Source organism: Asterias amurensis, chromosome 18 (assembly GCF_032118995.1).
Source record: "Asterias amurensis chromosome 18, ASM3211899v1".
Lineage (NCBI taxonomy): Eukaryota > Metazoa > Echinodermata > Asteroidea > Forcipulatida > Asteriidae > Asterias > Asterias amurensis.
In genome coordinates, this window is record NC_092665.1 from 6,960,395 (window position 1) to 6,987,493 (window position 27,099).

General features: G+C 39.0%; 2 pseudogenes; one reads left to right on the plus strand and one right to left on the minus strand.

The window, feature by feature from the left end:
* Positions 1-27,099, minus strand: part of LOC139950984 (alkaline phosphatase-like) — a 63,429-nt pseudogene continuing 36,330 nt past the window's right edge.
* Positions 12,238-13,049, plus strand: LOC139950439 (uncharacterized; annotated as a pseudogene).

The window sequence follows — 27,099 nt, forward strand, 5'->3', positions numbered from 1 at the left end:
TTAGATCCTGAAGAAGTAGAACAAAAACAAATTGTTACAAAAAAGAATCTCTCCACAACGACCCCTTCCACATAATGTAACCGTCCATTGCACGCTAAAGCATTGTGCGAAATTTTACTCATTTTCACAGAACTGGTCTCTGGCTACCACGGCGAACAAGTATATGGACAAGGCAAGGAAACACCAGGGCTACGTTAATATAAAGATCACAGGTTCAATGTCAAAGTAATTTGATTTTTGGGATTTGTTTTCATGAAACATTAAACTAAAGTGTATCCAGTCAGTTTCTCATTTAAGCCTGGCGTTCTTTTCGTTTTTTGTATCTGTATGATTCAAAAGTGATATTACTGGAAAAAGTCGGTTTGATTTAAGCGGCTGTAAAAAAAAAAGGTTAGCAGATGTCATATTTTTGGTTGTTTGTTTTACTGTTTGCAAACACGATTAAACTATAATATCGGCTGTCTTTGCTATAAACTGGACAAAATACATTAATTGAATTTCTTTTTCAATCTATAAACTTCCGTACGAAAGAAAACAACAGTAAAGCCAAAATGGAGTTTGGTCCAGTAGAGGGCGCCCCGTTGTGGCAGTTTAACCCGGAAGCATATCTGACCACGTGGGCAATGTAGTGCTGTTCATGGACCCCGTGAAAAAGATGCGACATTGGTCCATTGGCGTAAATAGTGACGTCCTCTCCACCATGAGTCTCTGAATCAATTGGGACAAGCGCTGGATGGTGAAAATCGGCAGCCTCTGCACGAACAAATAATAAAACAATGTTTATCACAAAACAAGTAACATAATTTTTTACACAAGTTAATGATTAACTCTATGAAATGGCAAAGGGGGCATTTTCCCTTGGCAATATCGTGTTTGCAAAAACTTCCCTGTAACTTTGCCAAGTTATATGTTTAAGATTTAAAATATTTCAAAAAGTCTGCATATACTCGGATTTAATTTTAATGAGTGGTGTACCTGAGTGGTACAAACCAATACTCAAAGTAATCAATTGAAGCTTTACCTGTGTTGGTATCCGTCAGATTCCGTCTCGAACCAGTACTTTTGAAGCTGTTTAACTCCTCAATTCCTCTAGGGCCGTTTGCATATGAGAGTGTTGTAAATGGCAAACCGTCATTCATCAGACCTTGACGTTAAAAACTTGCAAAACCATTTTGTTGTAATTATAATTTAAATATGAATGGTTTGACGATGAATCACCACTCACTTATAGAAAACTGAGAAGCTTGCACAACTTGTTAACATTACTTACTGGTCAGAATTCAGTCTGCATTCGGGTAACTTAACGGAGTTTACTTTTTGTTTAAAAAAACATAATCAAGCTGCATTCTACAAACAATTGGATTTATCAAGAGATGTCGCTCTTTGAAAAAAGGGAAGTAAATAAATAATAATAGTTAGAAACAGTCTCTCTTTAAATTCATCGTATACTTTTTTGCATACAAATGATATTTTGAAAGATATAGCTTTTTGTTCAAAGACACTGGCACTATTGGTAATAAATTGTCAAAGACAATAAAATATCAAACGTCGAAGTTGCGAGATAATAATGAAAGAAAAAACACCCTTGTCACACGAAGTTGTGTGCTTTTAGATGCTTGATTTCGATACATCAAACTCTAAGTCTGAGGCCTCGAAATCAAATTCGTAAAAAATTACTTCTTTCTCGAAAATTACGTTACTTCAGAGGGAGCCGTTTCTCACAATGTTTTACACTACCAACAGCTCCCCATTACTCGTTACCAAGTAAGGTTTTATGCTAATAATTATTTTGAGTAATTACCAATAACAATAACATAACATAACAATTACAATTTATAAGGCGCTATTCCATTAAGATCATAGCGCACCAGAAAGAAACTAACTTGGAAAAAGGTGAGTCTTAAGGACTTTACGAAAAGCAGACAGAGTATTAGATTCCCTAATGGCATTCCCTCTCGGTCATGTTCCCTGTTTTCATAACAGTAATGAATGCTAACATTCATTGCGCAAACATGGCACCAGACTATTATTTTGTCCAGCCTCAGTTGTGTTACAATGAGTTTGAATGGAGTAAAATCAAGATGGCCACACCGTGATAAAGCAACATCATAGACGGAGTTGTTGTCAACCAAGATTTTAAAACTAGGAAAAGACATGAATACAAAGATAACAAACTTTGGCCCTATTTTTTAAGAATGTTCGTTTGCAACCAATTGGGATGTATTCATTTTTAATTACAAGTTTGCAGCAATGTCTACTTTGGTGACAAAAGCTAGTAGGTCGGTTGATGTTTTGCTATTATTCGGCCGTCCATGTCAACCTGCGTGGTCTTGTTATCAACAATGAAAATACATACAATCTGTGACTGGACAATGGCATCAATGAGACAATGTAAATACTCCATATAACGAGGTTTCAGATTGTCAATGATTTTCTTAGCAACATAAGTGAGAGGTAGGGCCTAACGACAAGCTCTTGTGAAACAGCAGCAATGACACAAAGGGCTCATGTAGTCTTGTCCAAGGTCTTTTACGCAAGCACCGGCTTGCTACTATGAATTCAAGAACTGCATACTGCACGGTATATAACATTACTTAATACCGTGGGGTCGAAGCATGGTTTTTCGAGGTTGTTGTACCTCATACAACGAGGCTGCAACTAGACTCGGTATCAAGTACTGTTATGTACCGTGCGGTAAAGATAAGAGGTAGGGCCTATAACGATAACCTCTTGCGAAACAGCAGCAATGACACAAAGGGCTCATGTAACCTTGTCCAAGGTCTTTACGCAAGCACCGGCTCGCTCTGAACTCACGAACTGCATAGATACTATATAGTATCTATGCAGTTCGTGAATTCAGAGCGGGTTGGTGCTAACGATAGAGCCTTGGACAAGGCTAGGGCTCATGAAACCAATTAACCAATATCCTACAAAAACCAGAAACATGTATGTTGTAATAATAACTTACCCTCAACCATAAGGAAGAACCCGTCTTTGTCCTTCTGAAGTATCCCAATGGCCTTTTCTACCATCTCAGACAATGAGGGCTCACCCCCTACGTCATTCATTCGGTTACCTTCAAATTGCATATGACTGGGCTCAAACGAACCTGAAAGGTAAGCAAAGTTAATACAACTGTCAAATAAAAGTTTCTATATTAAATCCTCCTGGTTAATTATACAGTTCAAACTTACGCCTTTCTACTTGTTCCGTGTATATAAATAAATTAGATAGTCAAAGGTTTCTTCCGTGGTTGACAGCTCCCTATTAGAGAGGTTCCGCAGAGTCACCGATACTCTTACGTGAACGGATACGTCATAATACGTCATCACTTTTTGAGGTCCATGGGGATGTGACGTATAACCGTTGTACACAAGTTAGAATAGTCGCTCAAAACGGGAATCTGTCGCCATACACTTAAGTAAGAACGATTATATTTTGTTTATGTTTTTGGAGCGGATTGTTAATTTTTAATGCACCAGGTTTTCACCATGTCTTTTAGAGGTATCATACATAGATGTAGTTGGACATTGTTCCACCATGCTTCAAAAAAAGAGAAATGGACTAAAAAGTTAGGCGACGGATATCAGTTTAGCCTGTGGAGTTTTTATGTACTGTACGTTTGGTTAATAGCGCCCTCTCGAGCCTCACGTTGAGGGTATTCGTTAGAATTTTGCAAAACAAAACTACACAGCTCACTTGACGCGAACGCGTACGGTTCGATATCTGTATGCGTATTCGTATCCGCGACTCTGCGAAACCTCTCTAATAAGATGGACACAGATTGTACGTAATATTGTGATATAAAAAATAAAAATAAAAAAAAATTAAAAAAGTGCAAAAAAAAAGGTAATGTAATGGGGTAAAACCGAATTAGGTTTGCTGGAATATAAAACTTAACTCTCATTATACGGCAATTATGGTAACCTACGTCTATGTCACCGCAGTTTGTAATGACGACGTGCGGCATCTAGCCTAAAGCCCGTGCCAATAAGTGACACAACCCCACATCATGTACGTACATGTACATTTAGCTCAGTATAGATGCGGCGCAAGGGTTGTAGGCAAAATCATGTTCCAAACGACATACCTTGGTTACATTGGCTGTGCCATACAGACGATTGATTGTACTTGTTCAAATTGGTACATGAAGCAATAACTCACCTAAAAGATTGTCAGTTTCAAGTGGATTGACGTCTTTAAATTGTTCCAAATTCCACACGAACTTGCTGTTTCCACACAAACATAATACTGTAAAACATTTAGTGAAATAAATCCTTTACTTGATTGTTAAGAGCTTCATGTGACCGAAAGAACAGAAAAGAAGAAAAGAAAATAAGACGAATAGATTCATTACCGTTAAATAAGTTCATCTGGATTGCGGAAGAATACTAAATTAAAAATTCGTTTTTACAAATCCAAAATTATGTATGATATACTTACAAATAATTTACAAAGCTCCTAGCTTAGGAGTGAAACGTAACTAATAGTACTAAATTATATGTAAGGTATACATCATACATAATTTTGGATTTGTAAAAACGAATCTTTTATTTCAGATTCATTACCACTTTATATTCAAGTACATTCCTCCTATCTTCTATAACTACGCACCATGCTGTCTCTATGGTAATGTCAGCGCCTTGCGGCTCATGGACAGTTATCGATTCACCATTGTCGACTTACCAATATTGATTTACCATTGTCGTTTCAATATTATCTTTTCCCATTATCGATTCTCCATTACTGATTCACAGTTATCTTTTTACGACTATCGGTTCACCATTATTGATCCACAAATATTATTGAATCACCATTATCGATTCACCAACATCGAATAGTGGTTATTGATTTACAATTATCGACTCACCAATATCGACTAATAATTATCGATCAACCAATTTTGATTCACCATTATCAATTCAGCATTATTGATTTCAGTAGCTCGGTTTCTATGGAATCTGGATGGGATCAGAAGCTGTTCAAGCAAAATGGTGCAATAGTCATCAATAATTGGGTTTAAGTTTGATCAGGTTTACATACCGATGAGATTTCGTCCATCATTTCTAGATCCAGCTTTAGAAGAGTCTTCAGGATACTCTGGGTCGGCAGCTTCTCTCGGTAACATTTTCATCCTTCCCCCACCCATTATAACCTGGCATAGATTAATGAAGAATTAGTATAAAAATGACCGTACCATGAAGTTGGTGGTCGGCATGCAGCAATGACTAGCAGGAAGGGTATTCTAGGAAGCTGCTTCGGTAGCGCTGCTAGGAAGTTTGAAATAATGACATTTGCCAGCCTTTCATTATGTGAGCACGCTTTAAAAAAAAATGCTAAAAAATGATTAACTGTTTAAATTGATTAACTGTTTCAATTGATCAACTATCGAATGCTTCCAGCTACCTGTTTCATTGCCGGTCAGTTTGTGAGATACTTTGATTCAAAAACCAAAATAACCCATGATATTGATGAGGGTGGCGAATAATCAAACGGTACATTCAAAATAGTGAACGCAAACACTGGTTTGTGTCAATGTTGCAGATTTTACCTGTGTATCCTGTCCGAGTGTTATGAGTTGCTGAGCGATGTCAATGCAACCGATGTCAGTTTCCTTCTGCGGTATATCAGAGTCACACTCCCAGTCTCGATGGGGCGAATGTGCGTAAAGTGCGGCAGGGGTAGCGTGTGTCACACGGGCAGTGCTGACGAATCCCGTTGCCTTGCCTTTAGAAAGTACACAAAGCAACGAAAACCTAATTTATTAGCTATTATATTCGATCGATACAATTTCAAAAACACAAGATTAAAATTAATACAAAACACTTGACAACAAATCAATGAAAGTAAATCATATTTATTATACACACATTGACTGGCAATGAGGTAATTGTACGTCTACCCCCGAGGGACTTTGAGTGACCAGAAGAGGGACCTATTTCCCGAGGCTGAAGGCCAAGGGAAATAGGTCCCTCTTCTGGTCACTAACAGGCCCGAGGGGGGAATAGACGTACACTAGTTACCGAATTGTGTCGGTCTTAAAATGTGAAATAAGAACAACACGTGGAAAAGAAAGGAAGTTTTGTAGTTGCTGTTCACGGTTCAAGTCAAGAGAGGGCGCTGTAACCGGGCACTATTTTCAAAGAGCTAGTTCCCGCAAAACACATGCGCCCGATCACTAGACTAAGCTTATCCCACGAGACCGTGTTTCAGCCAACCAGAATACAGAAAAGGGCAAGAGGTGTGTTATAAAACATTATATGAATATGTTGACGTTCTTTTAAACTTACCAGACTTTTGAGCAGATATCATAACAGACTCCACATTAGCATTGAGACTAGATTTACAATCTCCTTTAATAGCAGAATCGTCTAGCCCTATCACTGCTGTCTTGGTTTTAACACCACTAAAATAAGCAGTAGCCGTACCAGCCGAGTCTTCTAAAGCTCTGCCATCTTAGTGAACTGTGGTGGTACTGTAACTGTACACAAACATGTGGACCAAGTTGCATCTCCCTTTGAAACCATGCCGTAATTGCCTCAAGTTTTTTTTTTCTTCTCGCACTACTTGCAGGTGGTTTTGGACAAGGCATTAATACACTGGTTATCAGTGCAATGCATTGTTTAAAAGTTTGACTGAGTTCGTTTCAACTGGATTGACATTAACTGCGCTTGACGTTCTGCTCGTTTAAAACATATTGTTTAAAGATAACTATGATCAAAAAGGATGGCATTGCATTGTTTGACGTGACCATTGCATTATTTTATATTTAGTAATTAGGTAAACTATTTCAGATTGAACATTGTACAAGATATGTTCCTAGAATAAGATGTCGAAGGTCTTTTGGGAACCCGAAGGGGCAACAACCGAGGCAAGACGAGTGTATCCCCTGCTCCAAAGGTTTTAGGATAATCTTTACCCTTTATCCTTTAACCGTGGCAGGCCACTGTTAAAGGGACAGTTGTTCTGTTTAACCAGGGCAATTGAGTACTCTTTTTTAAGGCATTATAGAGCCATTTTACGAGATTACAACAAAATTGGCAAAATTCGACCCAATTTAAACGTGATAATGGCAAACATACAGACTAAAATTATGGTAAGCCTCAGCAAGACACACCGTAAAAAACGCATCTAAGGGTTTAGGTTAAACACGTAACACTGTATAGGGCCAATGAGTTGTGTTGTAAAACATTAGGTTTCGCCCATTTTCTACATCAAACTTAAACACTTGTGTGATCAGCAATCGTTTAAACGCTTCTTAAACACACATTCTTAACATAAAGTAAACGGCTGATGCGTCAAACTAAACGCACCATAGTAAAAACGAAACGCTTGACGTGTTTAATTTGACGCATCAGCTGTTCATAAATGGGCAAAAACCGTTGCTTTCAACACAACTCATTGGCCCCATACACTGTTACGTGTTAACCATATACACCCTTTGACGCGTTCGAAAACTGTTACAGAACCTTAAAACATGTTTTTGTTTACAGTGCAGTTGTTGTGCGTTTTACAAATGTCTTCACCCTTTAGGAAATGTGATTGTTTGTCTTTGTACCATTTTTTTTTCATGAACAGTTTTGTGATTGAGTCGGTCAGCTAATTAATCGCCTACAGTTTGTTAGAAGCACCGTTATTGCCATGATGTATAGCTTTTTAAGCAAAAAATCTCTGTTCATACCTCCTGCAATGCGAATGCGAATAGTTACAAAATTTTGACGTCACAAAATTGCAACGTTTAGTTCGCATCAGTTTAAATGTGTTCAGTCCCTGCAAAAACAGGGATGTGGCTTAGACATTCGTATCCCATTCGCGTTCGCAGGAAGTACGAACAGGTCTATATAATGCTGATAATTTATTGCATGCATAGCTGCGCTGAAATCATCACTTTTGAAAACGAGGTCATCTCAAAACTAAAGTCTTGTCAATGATGTCTTCAAAAGTATTATCTCGACAACAGTGCCCCTGTTTTGGGGGGTCGAACAAGTCATCGGCCTGGTGCTAACTGGCTCACACTATGACAAATAAGGGTTACGGCAAGCAACGTCGAGCTGCGTATTGCAATTTTGAGTTTGCCACCAATCAACGTGTTTTGCCGTCAATTGTCGCTGACGAACCCGCTAGCGACCGAAGACGGTCGAAATTATCAGTCGTGTCTGTCGGCAAAGTTGTGACAGCCAAAAACAATCATTGTGATTGCGTTCAGATTTCGTTGGAGAACGTAAGACTCATTTCCTTGACGCAGACGGCCGCAATTATCAGTCGCATGACATTTCACCTTACGTCATCATCAAAATAATCTTGGAGGCGCCATTTTGGTGGTCAATGTCAACGTGTTTTGTTCAGAAAAGTGCGCTATTTCGGCGACTCTGCGTTTACACGTAAATCTATTGACCACCAACATGGTGAGCGTGGTATCAGTCGCCGCGTGTGACGCGCGTGCAAGTGGTCAATTGTCGTTTTGAGGTCGTCACAACTTCGTTGGTAGTCGTTGTCTGATGATTGGATGACAAGAATATTGTGAAGAGTGGGAACGCCAAACTTGACTGTTATACAACCCACACACAGACGGTTTGATGTTGGCAAACGAGTCACGTCATCGTCGCCACAACCCACTTTCATCAGCCGCCGTTCCTTGCCGCCACCCAATCCGCTGCCAGCCGTGTGACCCTTTTCCTGTTGTCGCTGAAGGTCGTTCCCTCCCCGTCAGCTAATTATGATTTTTGCCTTTGGGCTTTTTGCCTTTAGTTTGCCGCCAACGTCTTGGGATTTTCACGGTCGCCACTTTCCGTTTGGCCTTTGCCCCGCCACTATGTAAGCCAGCCTTATTAAAGGTTGGCTTACACAGTAGGGACGGACGCGACTAATTTTTGCAGCCGTCTGCGGTCTCTAGCGGATTCGTCAGCGACAATTGACGACAACACACGATGAATGGCTGCAAACTCGCAATTGCGATTCGCAGCTAAACGTAGCATGCCCCCTAATCGTCATAGTGTGAGCCAGCCTTAACAAAGGAGCAAATATAAACACAATTGTGGTTTGTTTTGAATTAAGTTAGCTTTACTCTCGGTTCTACCCTTACTCTGTACTCTCAGTAAAATGTTTTCTAGTTCTGTTTTGTGCGAAACATTTGTAAAAATAAAAACTATTTTAAACATATCTGGCAGAAAGGTAAATCGTGAACATTATGGATTAAAAACTAAGTTGGATAGCGCCGAAACAATATGGGTCCAAGGTTCACATTCCACTTTTGACAAAATGTCTTTGCTCAAGTCAAAAACAATATAACTAAGAATGAGATTCGGAATATATTTAGAAAAAACTACGTCAAGTCGATCAACTCAATAAGTGACCACGTACAGTATTGAGTTGATCCGTGCTGAGAGTATGTGCAAAATCGACTGGAAACTCAAGAGTGCTGTTTTAGCTACAGCCGCACATTTTTGTTCAAGTCAATATGTTGTCTGGATGGTTCCAAGTGACACCACATGATCGCCGGCAACGTATTGTGTATCATTATGTTTGGGTCGAAACTGTAATGTCTCAAATTAACCTTTCAATAGTAACAAATGTGTTTATAAAGCCAACTTTCCATGTTTTTTCCAGGCATTTCTTCTAGTATAATAAGTATTAATTAAGTATTAAGTTTCCAGGTCCCGAGATGGCCTGTGTCACAAACGGACCATTTTGGTGCTCGGCTCAAATTACAACAGACCTATAATCGTTTGCACACTGTCACATAACCACGGGATGTGGCTCCAACCAACAAATGTAAGAAAGACGAACAAGCCATGCACTCATAAAATAAATGAACAGTGAAAGAAGCACTTCTAATTTACTATATACATCAGTATTTAGTTATGACATTCCTCATCGAACACTATCAATCAACATGTCCAATATTCTTTGGCTCTAATTACAATTCCTTGATTCAAATAAAATCTCCTCCAAAATTAAACCAAAATAATTTATCTATCCTTACTTCACCTAAATCAAAACTTCAAACCTCAAAACGTTCTGAACTTCACTTCACTTACTATCTTCAATGAAAGTCAATAAAGAAAAACTATACTCTGTTCTCAAACTCCACAAACTTCTTTAAATGTCAATATAATAACTTGGGCTAGTAGAACCCTCCACTTAACTTCAAATCTAAATTACGTCTTAGAAAAACTTCTTATTCCAACTTCTGCTCACAACTGGAGTGTAAAACAACTCCCTTAATCTCAAATAACAATTATTTCTTTCCAACTTCTTTTCACAACTGGAGAATAAAACAACTCCTTTAATCTCAAATAGCAAAATTTCTTTCCAACTTCTTTTTCACAACTGGAGAATAAAACAACTCCCTTAATATCAAATAGCAACATTTCTGTCCAACTTCTTTTTCACAACTGGAGAATAAAACAACTCCCTTAATCTCAAATAGCAAAACTTCTTTCCAACTTCTTTTCACAACTGGAGAATAAAAACAACTCCCTTAATCTCAATAGCAAAACTTCTTCCCAAAATGTATGGCTATGGAAGAAGAAAATTATTCTCCTAAATGTTAAATGTATAATGTCAGCAAATACAAAATTGCAATCCAACCTGGCTTTTACTGACTATCTACAAAAAGTGTCTTTACTCTCATGGAAGACAAAAATTACTTAATAAATTGCTCCCATCTTCCGATGATAAATATATATATATATACAAGCATAGAGTTTTTACATACAGAACCAGTGTTCCAAAATTATCGGGCTAGCTGTTCTTTCGACGGAATCCGTTCAGAGGATAAAAAGCTTGAAGCTATACCCAGTCTTCATTCTTGACAAAATTCCACATCAGTTCAAATGGTTAGCTCAATCATGGTTCATCCAGTGTAGGGTGGTAGGAAGATGGAGTATCCAGATTAATGTCTGTCGCAAACTGTTTAACCCAGAACCAGTGCCATCTACAAAATCAATACCAACCATACCGATACCATAATGATAATTGAACAGTTCTGTCTGGAAATGCTTATAATCAAATAGTTTCTACACTTGGTTTGCACTATAATCATAAACTATCAAACTGTACATTTTCGTACTAAACTTAGAATGAATTTCAAAGCAATATTTGTTCACAAAATAATTCACAACTTACGGTTAGGAGTTCCCTTTAAACTTAAACGGTGTCTGCCTGTTATAGCTTTCTGTTGAAACAGCAAAATCTTCAATTTGTCGCAATGATACAATTTATCAAACACAATTCTGCATGAAGGTCCTGCAATATGTCTGACCTCCCTGATAGCAGATCTTGGAATGACCAACCACACCCTAATCTAAGGCTGCAAGGAATTCTTAAGCTCACCCAACCATGGCACCCACTCTACAGAACAATAGTCACCTCTCAATGCACACACATACACCCTACATCAGCCCACTCATGTCTTCCCAAATAAGGACTTGTTCACTCAACTGTAGTTCACTGACTGCATCACAGAACTAAATGAATATTCATTGTATCTCTAAACTCTTGACCAATAAAATAAATGAGGGAAATATAAAAAATACACATGGGTTATTTACAGTACTAGATCACTTGTGACACACACGTAGAGGGGCAATCCAACGAATAATAAAAATAATAAGAACATCGAAGTATCTACCGACAAGGTACCCAATTGGCGCTGAGTATATACAAACATCCAGAGTTATTGAAATGATAAATTCTGAGAACCAATTATTTAGCACCTTATAAGGGTTTACAAGGTGCTACGGCGCGTTAAGCAGCCACAGCCAGGAACAACGAGGCGAGCCCTTTTTTTTCTTTTCGATAAGTGCACTGGGATCGTTTACATGCGTCACACAACACATGTGACCAACGGCTTTACGTTCCATGCGGAAGGCGAGGTTATAAGTGTCACGACTCGGGATTCGAACCCACACTCTGCTGATCAGAAACACCAGAGTTTGACATCGGTGGTCAAAACCGATCGGCAACGACACTTCTGTTTATAATATGAATTATAAACAGTTTTAACACTCCAAAGGAGTTCTCATTTAATTGCTTAAAAAAAAATACATTTTTTCATTTACCGATTTAGTTCAGCAAACTATTATTCAGTTGATCAACTAATGTGCAGTTTGATCTAATCTGATACCTTACGGGCGAACACATAATAAAAGGAGAGGATCAACTGTCAAATGATCAACCCTACAAGCTACGAAAACACAATTGCTATGAATGTTGTTATTTTTACAATTTTTACAGATGAAGATTACGTTAGCAGTGGCCATTGTTTTGGCATTTATGCAAGTTCAGTTCCTGGTGGCTACAGCAGCAGTTTCACCTGATCCGGAGATGACGTGTAACTCTTGCTGCCAGGGCCCAGCCGGTATACCGGGAATCCCTGGATCTAATGGGAACCATGGTCAAGGACTTGTAGGCCCAGAGGTGATGCTGGCTCTCCTGGTGAGGTAGGTCAACCCGGGGTTAAAGGAGACAAGGGGTCAGATGGACTTGTTGGTGAGCCGGGCGCTAAAGGGGAACATGGACTGAAGGGAGAGCAAGGAGCCGGTCAACCAGGGAAACATGGACCTCAAGGTCTGCCTGGGATGAATGGTCTGAAGGGGGAGAGAGGTGAACCTTGACCAGCTGGACAGACCGGTGAAGCAGGTGAATGTAGTACGCGACGGTCCGCCTTTACTGCAGTGAGGAATACCAACTTCAACCCTCCATCCGCCTATGATCCTCTGCCCTTTGAAGAGTTACTGTTTTCAGAGGAAGGGACTGATTTCAACTTGAATAACGGCACGTTTACGTGTAATGTGCCTGGGGTATACGTATTGATGTTCTCAGTCTCAAAAGTATCAAGTGGGCCTTCCCTATATGTCCAGCTGAGGAAGAACGGTAACATCATTGTTACAGGGTCTGTATACGCTGCAGGTTACCATCAAGTGAGCAACAGTGCAGTGATTCCCCTGCACTACGGAGATCAAGTTCACTTAGCTGTAAACGGTCCCGTACATAGTAACGTTTACCATTACAAGTCTTTTACTGGATTCCTGTTGTATGAAATATAAATCAAACATAACAACACACGGAAACGTTTTTAAGTTTCAGACAACGCTTTATAAAAAAAGGGCAATAATGTAGTGTTTCAATTATCACCAGTTAATTTTGTTTAGATGGGGCAGTTTGTTTAAGATGAATATAATAAATTAACTGTTGTTTTAATGCACGGAGGACATTTAGTTTGATAGAACACAATATATTTTAAAAAGCGTGATTTAGCATACGTGTTAAATGTGACGAAAACATTTAAATGTTGTTTTTTTTTTTTTTTTTTTTTTTTTCAAGTTAACGTGTATTAAATATCAGATTATCCTTTTGGTTTTAGTTTACCACATTTTCGGGGAAATTGGTTATGTCTACTTTTCATTGTCGTTTTCCGAGGGTGCATTAATAAGTACCTGATGACGATTTCTTTCCCGAAAAAAAAGTAAACAAATTGAAATTACTGTAAAAAATAAAATAAAACGTTTGATGATGTCACAATAACTTGTTAAAGAGGGGATGTACATTGCGGTACAGCGATTGGTTTAACCGTCAAAACGGCATGAAACCAATCTTGCTGTAAAAAGACACAATCAATAAATAAAAAGTCTTAGTGTGAATTTCGAAAATATGATTTTCCTCACTTTGATTGAGATTGTACTTACAAAGCGCCCTCTATGTATAAATTTATCAAAAATGTACACTGTGAGGTGTGTACAGATCCAAACGTTGGTTGTGTGTGTGCTCACGACCACCGTTTTCAACTACAAACGTACAGTGTGCGGTCTTGGATTCAATACTATAATCCCGGCCATATCTCTTTGGGCCCCCCTGCCCCACTTTCAATGTTGGATCCAAATGCCGGTCTTCTGCGTACGATTCAACATTGGGATGGGGGCGACGGGGCAGGGGAGACGATGTTTATTGTCAGTGGCAAGTGGACAGGGAATGGTTTTATATTGCATAGGAATGGGTGGACCAAGCATTTCGGCCGGGATTGTAGGCCTTGTTGTCGGAGGAACACAACTCGTCTTATTTGACTGGCGACCGAACATGTTGTTTTCATGTTGCTTCCGAAAAACTGCAAACAAACGAAATGACCTGGCCCCTCCTAGGTTTCCCAGGCTGGTAGGGGCCGCAGTTAACGAAGACCCGGAGTGCTATTGATTTTTCCTCGGAGATTCTGATATCAATACGGTCTGAAGCAGATTGAATCAAGAGAGGGTGCTTTCATAATTAAGAAACGACCATGGTCACCGCTCACTGTAAGAAGAGGAAACCATCTCCAAGTGACAAAATCTCCTGCCACTCGCAATTCAAGGGCCACGCGCAGTTCTCCAGGACTAGGCGCCCGGATGGGTTGCCGGCGTCTCAGTGAAATCTGTGCTGCCGAAGATTCTTTCCCCTGTTTGGGAAACTTACATGGGTTGAGTGAGGGTGATTTAATTGAGGGCGCTATCACAAGTAGTTTGTAACAAGTTTGCCGTATAAGTGGTGGGAATTTTGGGAGAACATAATCTCTTGACACACCTGCCCAAAATGGGGACAGAATCTCAGGGAACAGATTTCCATGAAACACCGGCCCAAGGCGGAATCCTGCGTTACGTGTTAAACAATCAAATGATGACTTCATTCTCATCCAAAAGTTGTTAATAGTAAATACGTTTTGTTCGCAATGTGTTCATTTGAATTTTATTTTCGCTCCATTGAACATTGTTGTTTCCCGAAAAGCATTTGGGCGTTTCAGTGGTAGTAGACTCTGAGAATCAAAGGATACAATTGAAAATCAGTTTAAAATTACACATTAGGACACTTTCAAGCACTAGTCACGTATTTCACTTGGTGTATCTCAACATATTCTTAAATTAACAAACCCGTGAACATTAATTTGAGCTCAATTGGTCGTCGAAATTACGAGAGAATAAAGGGAAAATCACCCCGTCGCACAAGTTGTGTGCTTTCAGGTGACTTCAGTTTGAGACCTTAAAGTCACCTGGAAATATAATTTTCTTTCTTTCAAACATAAGAGTATATGCTTACGAACAATAAAACATTTTTTTTAGTAATTGTTTGTCACGATTTATATGTTTAAAAAATATACAGGGTGTCTCAAAAAAAAGGTAATCCTACTTTAAAGGGTTTGTATGGACGGACTATAATGATTACCAGCAGAAAGCATGGCATCATCTTAAAGCTGAAACCTTGTGCTTTCTAATGATACATTTGGTTACATTCAAGGGTCACGCATCAGCGAGCACCATTGTCTTGAAAATGTGGTGCAAAAATGCAGTTGGTTCACTTTTGAACCCATGTCATTTTGGCCTTCAGACAAAGTGTAAACCTCGGGTTGTCACAAACGGTTCAGCTAATAACAGCAGAATGGTAAAGAAAAGGTATGAAACCAGAAGTTTGCTGGGATCTCTCTCACACCGCTCAAGAAGCCACTCACAGAAAGTATGTCTTCTTGCAAGATCAGGAAGCAGAAGTTCATGACGGATGTGAAGATGTGGAACAGATGGAAGTGAAGGTCCAGATGAGTGATCCGATTAAAAGTGGTGTGGCTCAGTCCAACACCATTCCGTCTTGCACTTGTCTCCCGTGGGTGGTCAATCAGTTGCTGTCGTAGGATAGCGATGTTTTCCTGAGATCTCGCTGTCCTTGGCCATCCTGAACTTCCTTTGTTGCAATTGAGGCTGGTTCCTGATGTGCTTCATACTTTCTCACATTGGCCCAGATTGTGTCTTTGCTGGTGGTTCTCGATCTGGGAATGCTTCTCCAAATGCATCCTGTGTAGCCTGCAAAAAGTTCTGGTTTCATACCATTTCTTGACCACAAATATTCTCTGTTCTGCCGTTAGCTGAACCATTGTGACAATCTGAGGTTTACACACTGTCTAAAGGCCAGAATGACAAGGGTTTAAAAGTGAACCAACTGCATTTTTGCACCACATTTTCAAGACAATGGTGCTCGCTGATGCGTGACCCTTGAATGTAACCAAATGTATCATTGGAAAGCACAAGGTTTCAGCTTTAAGATGATGCCATGGTTTCTGCTGGTAAACATTATAGTCTGGCCATAAAAACCCTTTAAAGTAGGATTACCCTTTTTTTGAGACACCCTGTATAAAGTTGTTTGGGGGCTGACTCCGCCTACCCCTTTTGTGACGTCAATCGAGGCAGACTTTGCCTGCAATGCGTATAGTAAACACACGTGCAAAATACATGTACGTCCAAGTCGTGAGTTGGTACATTTCAAAAAGTGTTTTTCTGTATTCAGCAGCAATACACCTGGTCGGCATTGCCGGAATTTTTTTTTGTTCTTTTTTTTTTTTAAACTTACAAACTCACGACTTGGTCCGTACATGTACTTTGCAATTGTGTTTACTCGATTGACGTCACGAACAGCGCCCTTTCGGGTCGGGGTCTACTCTTAAATTTGTAAATAACATAATAACTGATTTTTTATTTAAACCTTAGTTAACTGTGTATTCACATTCCACTCATCAAAACACATATATTTGTGACAAAAGCTTTATTTTGAAAAAATACCACTTCCAGGTGACTTTAACAACTCGAGAAAATCTTTTTTTTCTCAAAAACTAGGTTTCTTCAGAGAGCCGTTTCTCACAATGTTTTATACTATTAACATCTATCCATTGCTCATTACCAAGTAAGTCTTTATGCTAGCAATTCTGTTGAGTAATTATCAATGGTGTCCAGTGCCTTTAATGTTGCTCTGTTGGTAGCGCACTCTACTATAAATACGTTGTCATTGCATTTCGAATTCGGAAAAAAAAAAAAAAAAAAAACTAAGTTAGTGTTCGTAAACATTACGTCAAAAGAGTGGCAGCACGAAAGAGATCCACCTGAACAGTATTTATATTGCGTACACAGTTCTTTCTTTGAGAATAAACCTGAACTTTAACTCACAATCATCAGGGAAACACATCAATTGAGCGGAAATAGAAGGAAAACGGCCAGGAACTTCAGGAAGCAATCACACAATGCAACCCAGTAGGGCGGATATACATGTAAAAACACCATACCATTAAAGCGTGTACAAATTGAGCTCCATTGGTAACATACAGCCTCATTCAAACCAATGGTAGAGTAAGTCACTGCTTTCAATCAGTGACTTTACCACATACACAATGTAGTGTAGAGTTTTACACCATTGGCATCCATTCAACATACAGTATCATTCAAACCAATGATAGAGTAAGTCACTGCCATAAATCAGTGACTTTAACACGGTATTGATCCACAATTGCAACATACAGCCTCGTCCAAACCAATGGTAGAGTAAGTGACTGCAATAAATCAGTGACTTTAAGACGTATCTATGATTGGCTGCTCATCGATTGTCAATCAAACCCGAAGTAGACTGATGGGCACTTCAATGGAAATACAGCAGTATTTAAACGCGCTGCACCAGCAGCAGTGTTCATAACAACTTTGCATCAGAAGAGAGGAACTGAGAAGGTTTGGACTACAAGAACACATCATCAAGGTAAGTGTTCCTCATTCTACTGCCGGACTTAAGCTTTGGCTTCTAGATGCAAGTAGTGGGTTTAAGGTTAGCCTATTGCAATGTGCTTGCAGTTTTTGTTCCAAAAGGGACACCACTCGATACAGCTGATATTCTCATGCAGTGGTTAGGTCTCTTCTCTCCTAAAGCGCTGCAATCTTAGTGAACTGTGGTGGTACTGTGATTGTACACAAATATGTGCACCCAGTTGCATCTCCCTTTGAAACCATGCCGTAATTGCCTCAAGTTTTTTTTTTTTTCTCGCACTACTTGCAGGTGGTTTTGGACAAGGCATTAATACACTGGTTAGCAGTGCAATGCATTGTTTAAAATTTTGACTGAGTTCGTTTCCACTGGATTGACATTAACTGTGCTTGACGTTCTGCTCGTTTAAAACATATTGTTTAAAGATAACTATGGTAAAAAAGGATGGCGTTGCATTGTGTGACGTGACCATTGCACTATTTTATATAGAGTAATTAGGTAAACTATTTCAGATTGAACATTATACAAGATATGTACCTAGAATAAGATGTCGATGGTCTTTTGGGAACCCGAAGGGCAACAACCGAGGCAAGACGAGTGTATCGCCTGCTCCAAAGGTTTTAAGATAATGTTTACACTTTATCCTTTAACCGTGGCGGGCCACGGTTAAAGGGACAGTTGTTCTGTATAACCAGGGCAATTGAGTACTCTTTTTTAAAGCATTATATTGCCATTTTACGAGATTACAACAAAATTGGCAAAATTCGACCCAACTTAAACGTAATAATGGCAAACATATAAACTAAAATGATGGTACGCCTCAGCAAGACACACCGTAAAAAACAAGTGTTTGGGTTCTGTAACAAATTTCGAACGCATCAAAGGGTTTAGGTTAAACACGTAACACTGTATAGGGCCCATGAGTTGTGTTGTAAAACATTGGGTTTCGTCCATTTTCTACATCAAACTTAAACACTGGTGCGATCAGCAATCGTTGATATGCTGAACACCTTTTAAACGCTTCTTATAAACACATTATTAACATAAAGTAAACGGCTGATGCGTCAAACTAAACGCACCATAGTAAAAACGAAACGCTTGACGCGTTTAGTTTGACGCATCAGCCGTTTATAAATGGGCAGAAACCATAGCTTTCAACACAACTCATTGGCCCCATACTCTGTCACGTGTTTACCCTATACACCCTTTGACGCGTTCGAAACCTGTTACAGAACCTAAAAACTTGTTTTTGTTTACAGTGCAGTTGTTGTGCGCTTTACAAATGTCTTCATCACCCTTTAGGAAATGTGAATGTTTGTCTTTGTACCAGTTTTTTTGTTATAATGAACAGTTTTGTGATTGATTCGGTCAGCTAATTAATCGCCTGCAATTTGTTAGAAGCACCGTTATTGCCATGATGTATAGCTTTTTAAGCAAAAAATCTCTGTTCATACCTCCTGCAATGCGAATGCGAATATTTACAAATTTTGACGTCACAAAATCGCAACGTTTAATTCGCATCAGTTGAAATGTGTTCAATTCCTGCAAAAACAGGGATGTGGCTTAAACATTCGTATCCCATTCGCGTTCGCAGGAGGTACGAACAGGTCTATATAATGCCGATAATTGATTGCATGCATAGCTGCGCTGAAATCATCACTTTTGAAAACAAGGTCATCTCAAAACTAAAGTATTGTCATACGAATTCTTCAAAAGTATTATCTCGACAACAGTGTCCCAGTTTTTGGGGGTCGAACAAGTCATCGGCCTGGGGCTAACTTGCTCACAATATGACAAAACAGGGTTACGGCAAGCAACGTCGAGCTGCGTATTGCAATTTTGAGTTTGCCGCCAATCAACGTGTTTTGCCGTCAATTGTCGCTGACGAACCCACTAGCGACCGAAGACGGTCGAAATTATCAGTTGTGTCCGTTCAGATTTCGTTGGAGAACGCAAACCCTCATTTCCTTGACACAGACGGCCGCAATTATCAGTCGCATGACATTTCCATGCCGTGGTATCAGTCGCCGCGTGTGACGCGCGTGCAAGTGGTCAATTGTCGTTTTGAGGTCGTCACAATTTCGTTGGTAGTCGTTGTCTGATGATTGGATGATAAGAATATTGTGAAGAGTGGGAACGCCAAACTCGACTGTTATACAACCCACACACAGACGGTTTGATGTCGGCAAACGAGTCACGTCATCGTCGCCACAACCCACCTTCATCAGCCGCCGTTCCTTGCCGCCACCCAATCCGCTGCCAGCCGTGTGACCCTTTTCTTGTTGTCGCTGAAGGTCGTTCCCTCCCCGTCAGCTAACAATGATTTTTCACTTTGGGCTTTTTGCCTTTACTTTGCCGCCAACGTCTTGGGATTTTCACTCTCGCCACTTTCCGTTTGGCTTTTGCCCCGCTACTATGTAAGCCAGCCTTATTAAAAGTTGGCTTACATAGTAGGGACGGACGCGACTAATTTTTGCAGCCGTCTGCGGTCTCTAGCGGATTCGTCAGCGAAAATTGACGACAACACACGATGAATGGCGGCAAACTCGCAATTGCGATTCGCAGCTAAACGTAGCATGCCCCCTAATCGTCATAGTGTGAGCCAGCCTTAACAAAGGAGCAAATATAAAAACAATTGTGGTTTGTTTTGAATTAAGTTAGCTTTACTCTCGGTTCTACCCTTACTCTGTACTCACAGTAAAATGTTTTCTACTTCTATTTTGTGCGAAACTATTTTAAACATTGCTGGCAAAAAGGTAAATCGTGAACATTATGGATTAATAACTCAGTTGGAGAGCGCCGAAACAATATGGGTCCAAGGTTCACATTTCACTTTTGACAAAATATCTTTGCTCAAGTCAAAATCACTTTCTTTAAGAATGAGATTCGGAATATATTTAGTAGAAACTACGTCAAGTCGATCAACTCAATAAGTGACCACGTACAGCTTTGAGTTGATCCGTGCTGAACGATACGCCAAACTTGAACTTTACCAAGTCACCAGCCTAGACACCAAACGTCTTGAAAGGGTACGTTGATGTAGTCATGAGAGTATGTGCAAAATCGGCTGGAAACTCAAGAGTGCTGTTTTAGCTACAGCCACACATTTTTGTTCAAGTCAATATGTTGTCTGGATGGTTCCAAGTCACACCACAAGATCGCCGGCAACGTATTGTGTATCATTATGTATGGGTCGAAACTGTGATGTCTCAAATTAACCTTTCAAAAGTAACACATTTGTTTATAAAGCCAACCTCCATGTTTTTTCAGGCATTTCTTCTAGTATAATAAGTATTAATTAACCAGTTTCCAGGTCCCGAGATGGCCTGTGTCACAAACGGACCATTTCGCTGCTCGGCTCAAATTACAACATACCTTTTATCGTTTGCACATGTAGAGGGGCAATCCAACGAATAATAAAAAAAATAATAACATCGAAGTATCTTCCAACAAGGTACCAATTGGCGCTGAGTATATACAAACTTTCAGAGTTATTCAAATGATAAATTCTGAGAACCAATTATTTAGCACCTTATAAGGGTTTACAAGGTGCTACGGCGCATCAGCAGCCACAGCCAGGAACACCGAGGCGAGCCCTTTTTTTCTTTTCGATAGGTGCACTGGGATATTTAACATGCGTTACACAACACATGTGACCAACGGCTTTACGTTCCATGCGAAAGGCGAGGTTATAAGTGTCACGACTCGGGAATCGAACCCACACTCTGCTGATCAGAAACACCAGAGTTTGACATCGGTGGTCAAAACCGATCGGCAACGACACTTCTGTTTATAATATCACTTATAAACAGTTTTAACACTCCAAAGACGTTCTCATTAATTGTTAAAAAAAAAAAACATTACATTTTTTCATTTACCGATTTAGTTCAACAAACTTACACTATTATTCAGTTGATCAACTAATGTGCAGTTTGATCTAATCTGATACCTTACGGGCGAATACATAATAAAAGGAGAGGATCAACTAAAAATGATCAACCCTACCAGCTACGAAAACACAATTGCTATAAATGTTGTTTTTCTTACAATTTTTACAGATGAAGATTACGTTAGCAGTGGCCATTGTTTTGGCTTTTATGCAAGTTCAGTTCTTGTTGGATACAGCTGCAGTTTCACCTGATTCGGGAATGACGTGTAACTCCTGCTGTCAGGGCCCAGCCGGTATACCAGGAATCCCTGGATCTAATGGGAACCATGGTCAAGGACTTGTAGGCCCCAGAGGTGATGCTGGCTCTCCTGGTGAGGTAGGTCAACCCGGGGTTAAAGGAGACAAGGGGTCAGATGGACTGGTTGGTGCGCCAGGCGCTAAAGGGGATCATGGACTGAAGGGAGAGCAAGGAGTCGGTCAACAGGGCAGAAAGGGACTTCGAGGTCTGTCTGGGATGAATGGTCTGAAGGGGGAGAGAGGTGAACCTGGACCAGCTGGACAGACCGGTGAAGCAGGTGAATGTAGTACGCGACGGTCCGCCTTCACTGCAGTGAGGAATACTGGCTTCAACCCTCCATCCCCATGGGATCGTCTGCCCTTTGAAGAGTTATTGTTTTCAGAGGAAGGGACTGATTTCAACTTGAATAACGGCACGTTTACGTGTAGTGTGCCTGGGGTATACGTATTGATGTTCTCAGTCTTAAAAGTATCAAGTGGGTCTTACCTATGGATCAGGCTGCAGAAGAACGGTAACACCATTGTTACAGGGGGTGTAGACGATGCAGATTATCATAAAGTGAGCAACAGTGCAGTGATTCCCCTGCACTATGGAGATCAAGTTTACTTAGCTGTAAACGGTCAAGTATATAGTGACTCTGATCATTACACGTCTTTTACTGGATTCCTGTTGTACGAAATCTAAATCAAACATAAAAACACACGGAAACGTTTAAATGTTTTAGACAACGATTTAAATAAACTAATATGCAACTATATAGTTTGTAAACATATATTAATAATAATAATGAGTTAATTGGGGAAAATCGAACGTGTGTTTAGATGAATCGATTAAAATTACTTTATTATTAATTGTTTTTTTTATTTGCAGGACAATAAGTATGGAAAAGGCGTTTCTTGATTTTGCAAACGTGTATTGTGACAAAAACTTTCAACGTGTTTTTGTCACGTAAACAGTGCTATAAATATTCGTTCATCCCTTTTTTGATTTTTTGGGAAAGTTTGAAATTTCTGCCGCCTGTAATTCCGTCTGAGGGTGCAATGATGAGTCCTTGACACGACTCTACAGCTTTCATTTTCCATAAAATGCAAAATGAAACTACGCAAAAAAAAACTGACAGTTTATGAAACAGTACATAAAAACAACTGTAACTTCAGATTCCTTGATACAGACTTAGACCAATAATTCATTGTGGCTGCCGATTGTGCCGACAATTTTAATTCAAACATTTTAAATTGGTGGAAAAAGCTTTACCCTGTTGAAGCAATAAAGAACAAATAATTCACAAAACAACTGGTAACGATTATCTTCTGTTGATATCTTTGTTAATAACCAATACTTATTATGGTAAACTAATCATAACTTGTGATCGAAAGTACAAAGCGTTGTAAAGTTACCGGAAGACGTTTCCTTTGTGTCTTCTTTTCCCGAACACGTCTCGATATGGTGAAATATATAACACTTCCTCGTAGTTTTGCGTTTGTTTGTTTTAACATGAGAGAGCACTTTTTTGTAAATGCAGATGAAACATTGGGTTTCATTTTGAACCACCTTTGTATAAAACATGTGATGATGTCACAATAATATGTCAAAGAGGGGATGTACATGTCGGTACAGTGATTGCTTTAACCGTCAGAATGAAAATGAAACCACTCTTGCTATAAAAAGGTATACTAACAAAATACACCATCTTAGTGTGAACTTGGAAAATATAATTTTCCTCACTTTCGGAATACGAGCTAGTTACACAATATTGCATTTTATCTTGATCTCCCTTACTACCGAAAAGTGTCGTTGGCAGTAAAAGTTTAAGACAGTGGACACTCTCGGTAATTTTCAAAGACTAGTCTTCTCACTTGGTGATTCCCAACATAAATATGCATAAAATAACAAACCTGTGAAAATTTGAGCTCAATCGGTCGTCGAAGTTGCGAGATAATAATGAAAGAAAAAACACCCTTGTCACTCGAAGTTGTGTGCTTCCAGATGCTTGATTTCGAGGCCTCAGATTTTGAGGTCTCGATATCAAATTCGTGGAAAATTACTTCTTTCTCGACAACTACGTCACTTCAGAAGGAGCCGTTTCTCACAATGTTTTATATAGGTTTTATCGGTAAATTTCGGAAAATGAGCAGCCAATTTAACCACCAGCCTATTCTATTTCGCACGAAATCGAATGCTTCTAAAAAAGGGTCATTCGATTTCATTTTAAACTAGCCAAATCTACTTTTTACGTCATTCGATTTAACAAAACAATCATTCAATTTAACGATTCATCGAAGCTGCATTCAAATTCGCAGGAGTGTTTTTGAGGCGTGTGTTTAGTCATTCAATTTCATTTTGAGGCAGTCAATTCTGATATTTGTGCAGTCTTAAAAACGCTTGGTTAACTTGTTGTTTCCTTATACTAACGTTAAAGGCATGCGGTTAATTTGTTGGCACTTTTGGACATAATATGCCAAGATGTCTGGCACGCCAACAGATGGTTGGTGAATATTTACAAAAAGCAACAACTGGAAAAACATTTAAGAAAAAAAAAAGAGAAAAACAAACATTCAAACACATTCAAATGACAGGTCTTGGACAGTTAACCATTGAAGGTCACCCGAAAAAATAAAGAAGAAAACAACCCTTATGGGGCCCAAGATAAAGTCTATACTGGAAACATAAAATAAAGAAAAGGTTCGCTCGATTTAAAAGTGAAGGTACGAAACGGTTTGCCTTATACAGTTTATCTGTTTATTTGTATTTCTTTAGTCGTACTTATTTTAATCCTCGGTGAGCGAAATTGATTGCCTTTTTACGAAATTGAAAATGATTAAATCAGCAAAATCTCTAGTCAAACCAGCTTTGCTAAATTGAATGATGATTGTGTGTCATGAAAAAGAATGGGCGTGCTAGGAACTTGAATGCCCCACAACGAAATTGAATGACCGAATTCTGAATTTGAAACGCATTAAAAACCGGAGAGGCAAAATAGCTTTAATTCGAACGCATGGAAATTACATTGGCTGCTCATTTGCTGAATATGACAGAGAAAACCTATACTATCGACCTTCCCCATTACTCGTTACGAATTGAGGTCTTATGCTAATAATTATTTGGAGTAATTACCAATAGTGTCCACTGCCTTTAAACATTAACGTAACACGTCGTCAATAAAACACATTATTGATGTTTGAATTAACATTAGAATACATAACTTATTAATTGATACATATATTTCTACAAAAATTGTTTTCCTAAATAAACTAGTATCCATTGTATAAGAAGTTAAGATCGATGTCATAGTTTTAGAAATAGTCAGGTACCACTTGAATGTTTTAATTACACTGAAAAAATGAAAATTTACGCCGTATCAGTCGATCGTTTTGGTTTTTGTGTTTGGAGTTTTTACTGGATATTCATAAAAACCTTTGACAGTTTCGCTACTCTTATTAGAGGAGAGCGCGTCACGTGGGTGTGTATATTCGTTTATGACCGGTAAAAAGTGTTAATTTATGGGCGTGACACGCGACCTTGCACCTGTTCTTATAAGACAGTTTCTTCATTCCTATTGGTCGAGAGCAAAAGCTGAAAAGTTGTGCTACATCACGCGATACGCGCGATGCGCACAGCATTCCCTTATAAGGAGTTGTTTACCCGAGGGCGAAGGGCTTTACCATTTCATAGCTGGAGGGGTGTTGTGTTGAAAGAAATCATTTAACAATTATAATGTTGGCATTTATTTAGTTTTTTTATTTAGTTTTTTTTTATCAAAAAATGATGATGTTTTTGACCGAAAAGGTATTTATGAATGGGAACCAAAGTGTGTTGAATCGGTTTCTTTATAATTTACCTCTTCACAACACATTGATTCCCTTATAAAACTACAGTTATTGGTAAATACAATTTACTATCTGAAATAATTTTCCTGACACTGTTTTAACGCATTTTGTCGAAAGCTACAGCACCTCTGCAAGTAATAATTTTAGGGAAACTTTCTACCATTATTTCTTCAGACAGTGCAAATTTAATGTAAATCAGTGAACAGTGTGTTTGTGTCCTTCTACAAAAAAAGTATCCGAACCCTTAAATTTGAAATCATCAGACTCAAGTTGTTATGTCAAATAGTTCAGAGCACGTTTTTTGAAATGGCACAATGGTATAATAATAATTGCTATACAACAGCTTGCCCCGCACAATTAAGTAATGTTAAGCATTATTTTCTTATAGTCATGAATTATATAAGTTGTACAAGCTCATCAGCCCTTCCCAGTGATGCTAGATGAGACCGGTGGGGTCGAGCAAATCGGTCCAAGTGCCTCATTCAAAAGCACATGGATTGACTGACTTACGCACTTTCGAATTGGACATAAACCCTGAACAATTAAACCCTTGTCACCTCTCCATGTACACAACCAACAATAACAGTATTGGAAACATTTCAACAAAATTGGAAATGGGTGTTTCCAGTTTTTAATTTTGAATTTCTTCAAAACGGTTTAACTATGCTCATATTTTCGGTTTTATTCATGTTAAAAACCATGCATTTTACTCAAATATCTCACAGTCAAAAAGTTTAACAGAAATTGTTAACTTCCTTTAAAAGTGTGCATTGTTTTTTCATAAATAACTGTGTATAACACAATTGACCATACAAATACAAGAAACAGCAAGTCCAAAATACTGATCACACAACTATTTTGCTTCAAATGTAAACACAAATTGTTTATTATTTTCATAAATTAAAACGTTTGTCATGTACAAATTACACTTGTTCTTAACTTACAACTATATGCTATAAAAATATCCAGTTGACAGAAACAATGCTTCATAGAAGCCTTTTCCACAAATAAAATACAACAATACTGCAAATCAACAGAAAAATGACAACAAACCCAAATAAAATCCTGTTACTGTGATTCACATAAACAATTTTCACAAGATCGTTTTTTTTTGTGGGTAAAAGTTGCCATTTTAAACACCTTGGCCTCTTAACATTGAAATGTGTGATATTTATCCATCACTTCAGTCCTGGAGTATGAAGGGAGCGTTTTTCCCCTAAAAAAAACCCATACTCAGCTATGTTGCTGTAGGGGACATAAATTGGCGTCCCTTACTCAACCAACCCGTGTGTTACACTATACATCAGAAAGCAATGGTAGGGGACATAAATTGGCGTCCCTTACTCAACCAACCCCTATGTTACACTATACATCAGAACGCAATGGTAGGGGACATAAATTGGCGTCCCTTACTCAACCAACCCCTATGTTACAGTATACATCAGAGAGGAAAGGTAGGGGACATAAATTGGCGTCCCTTACTCAACCAACCCCTCTGTTACACTATACATCAGAAGGCAATGGTAGGGGACTAAATTGGCGTCCCTTAC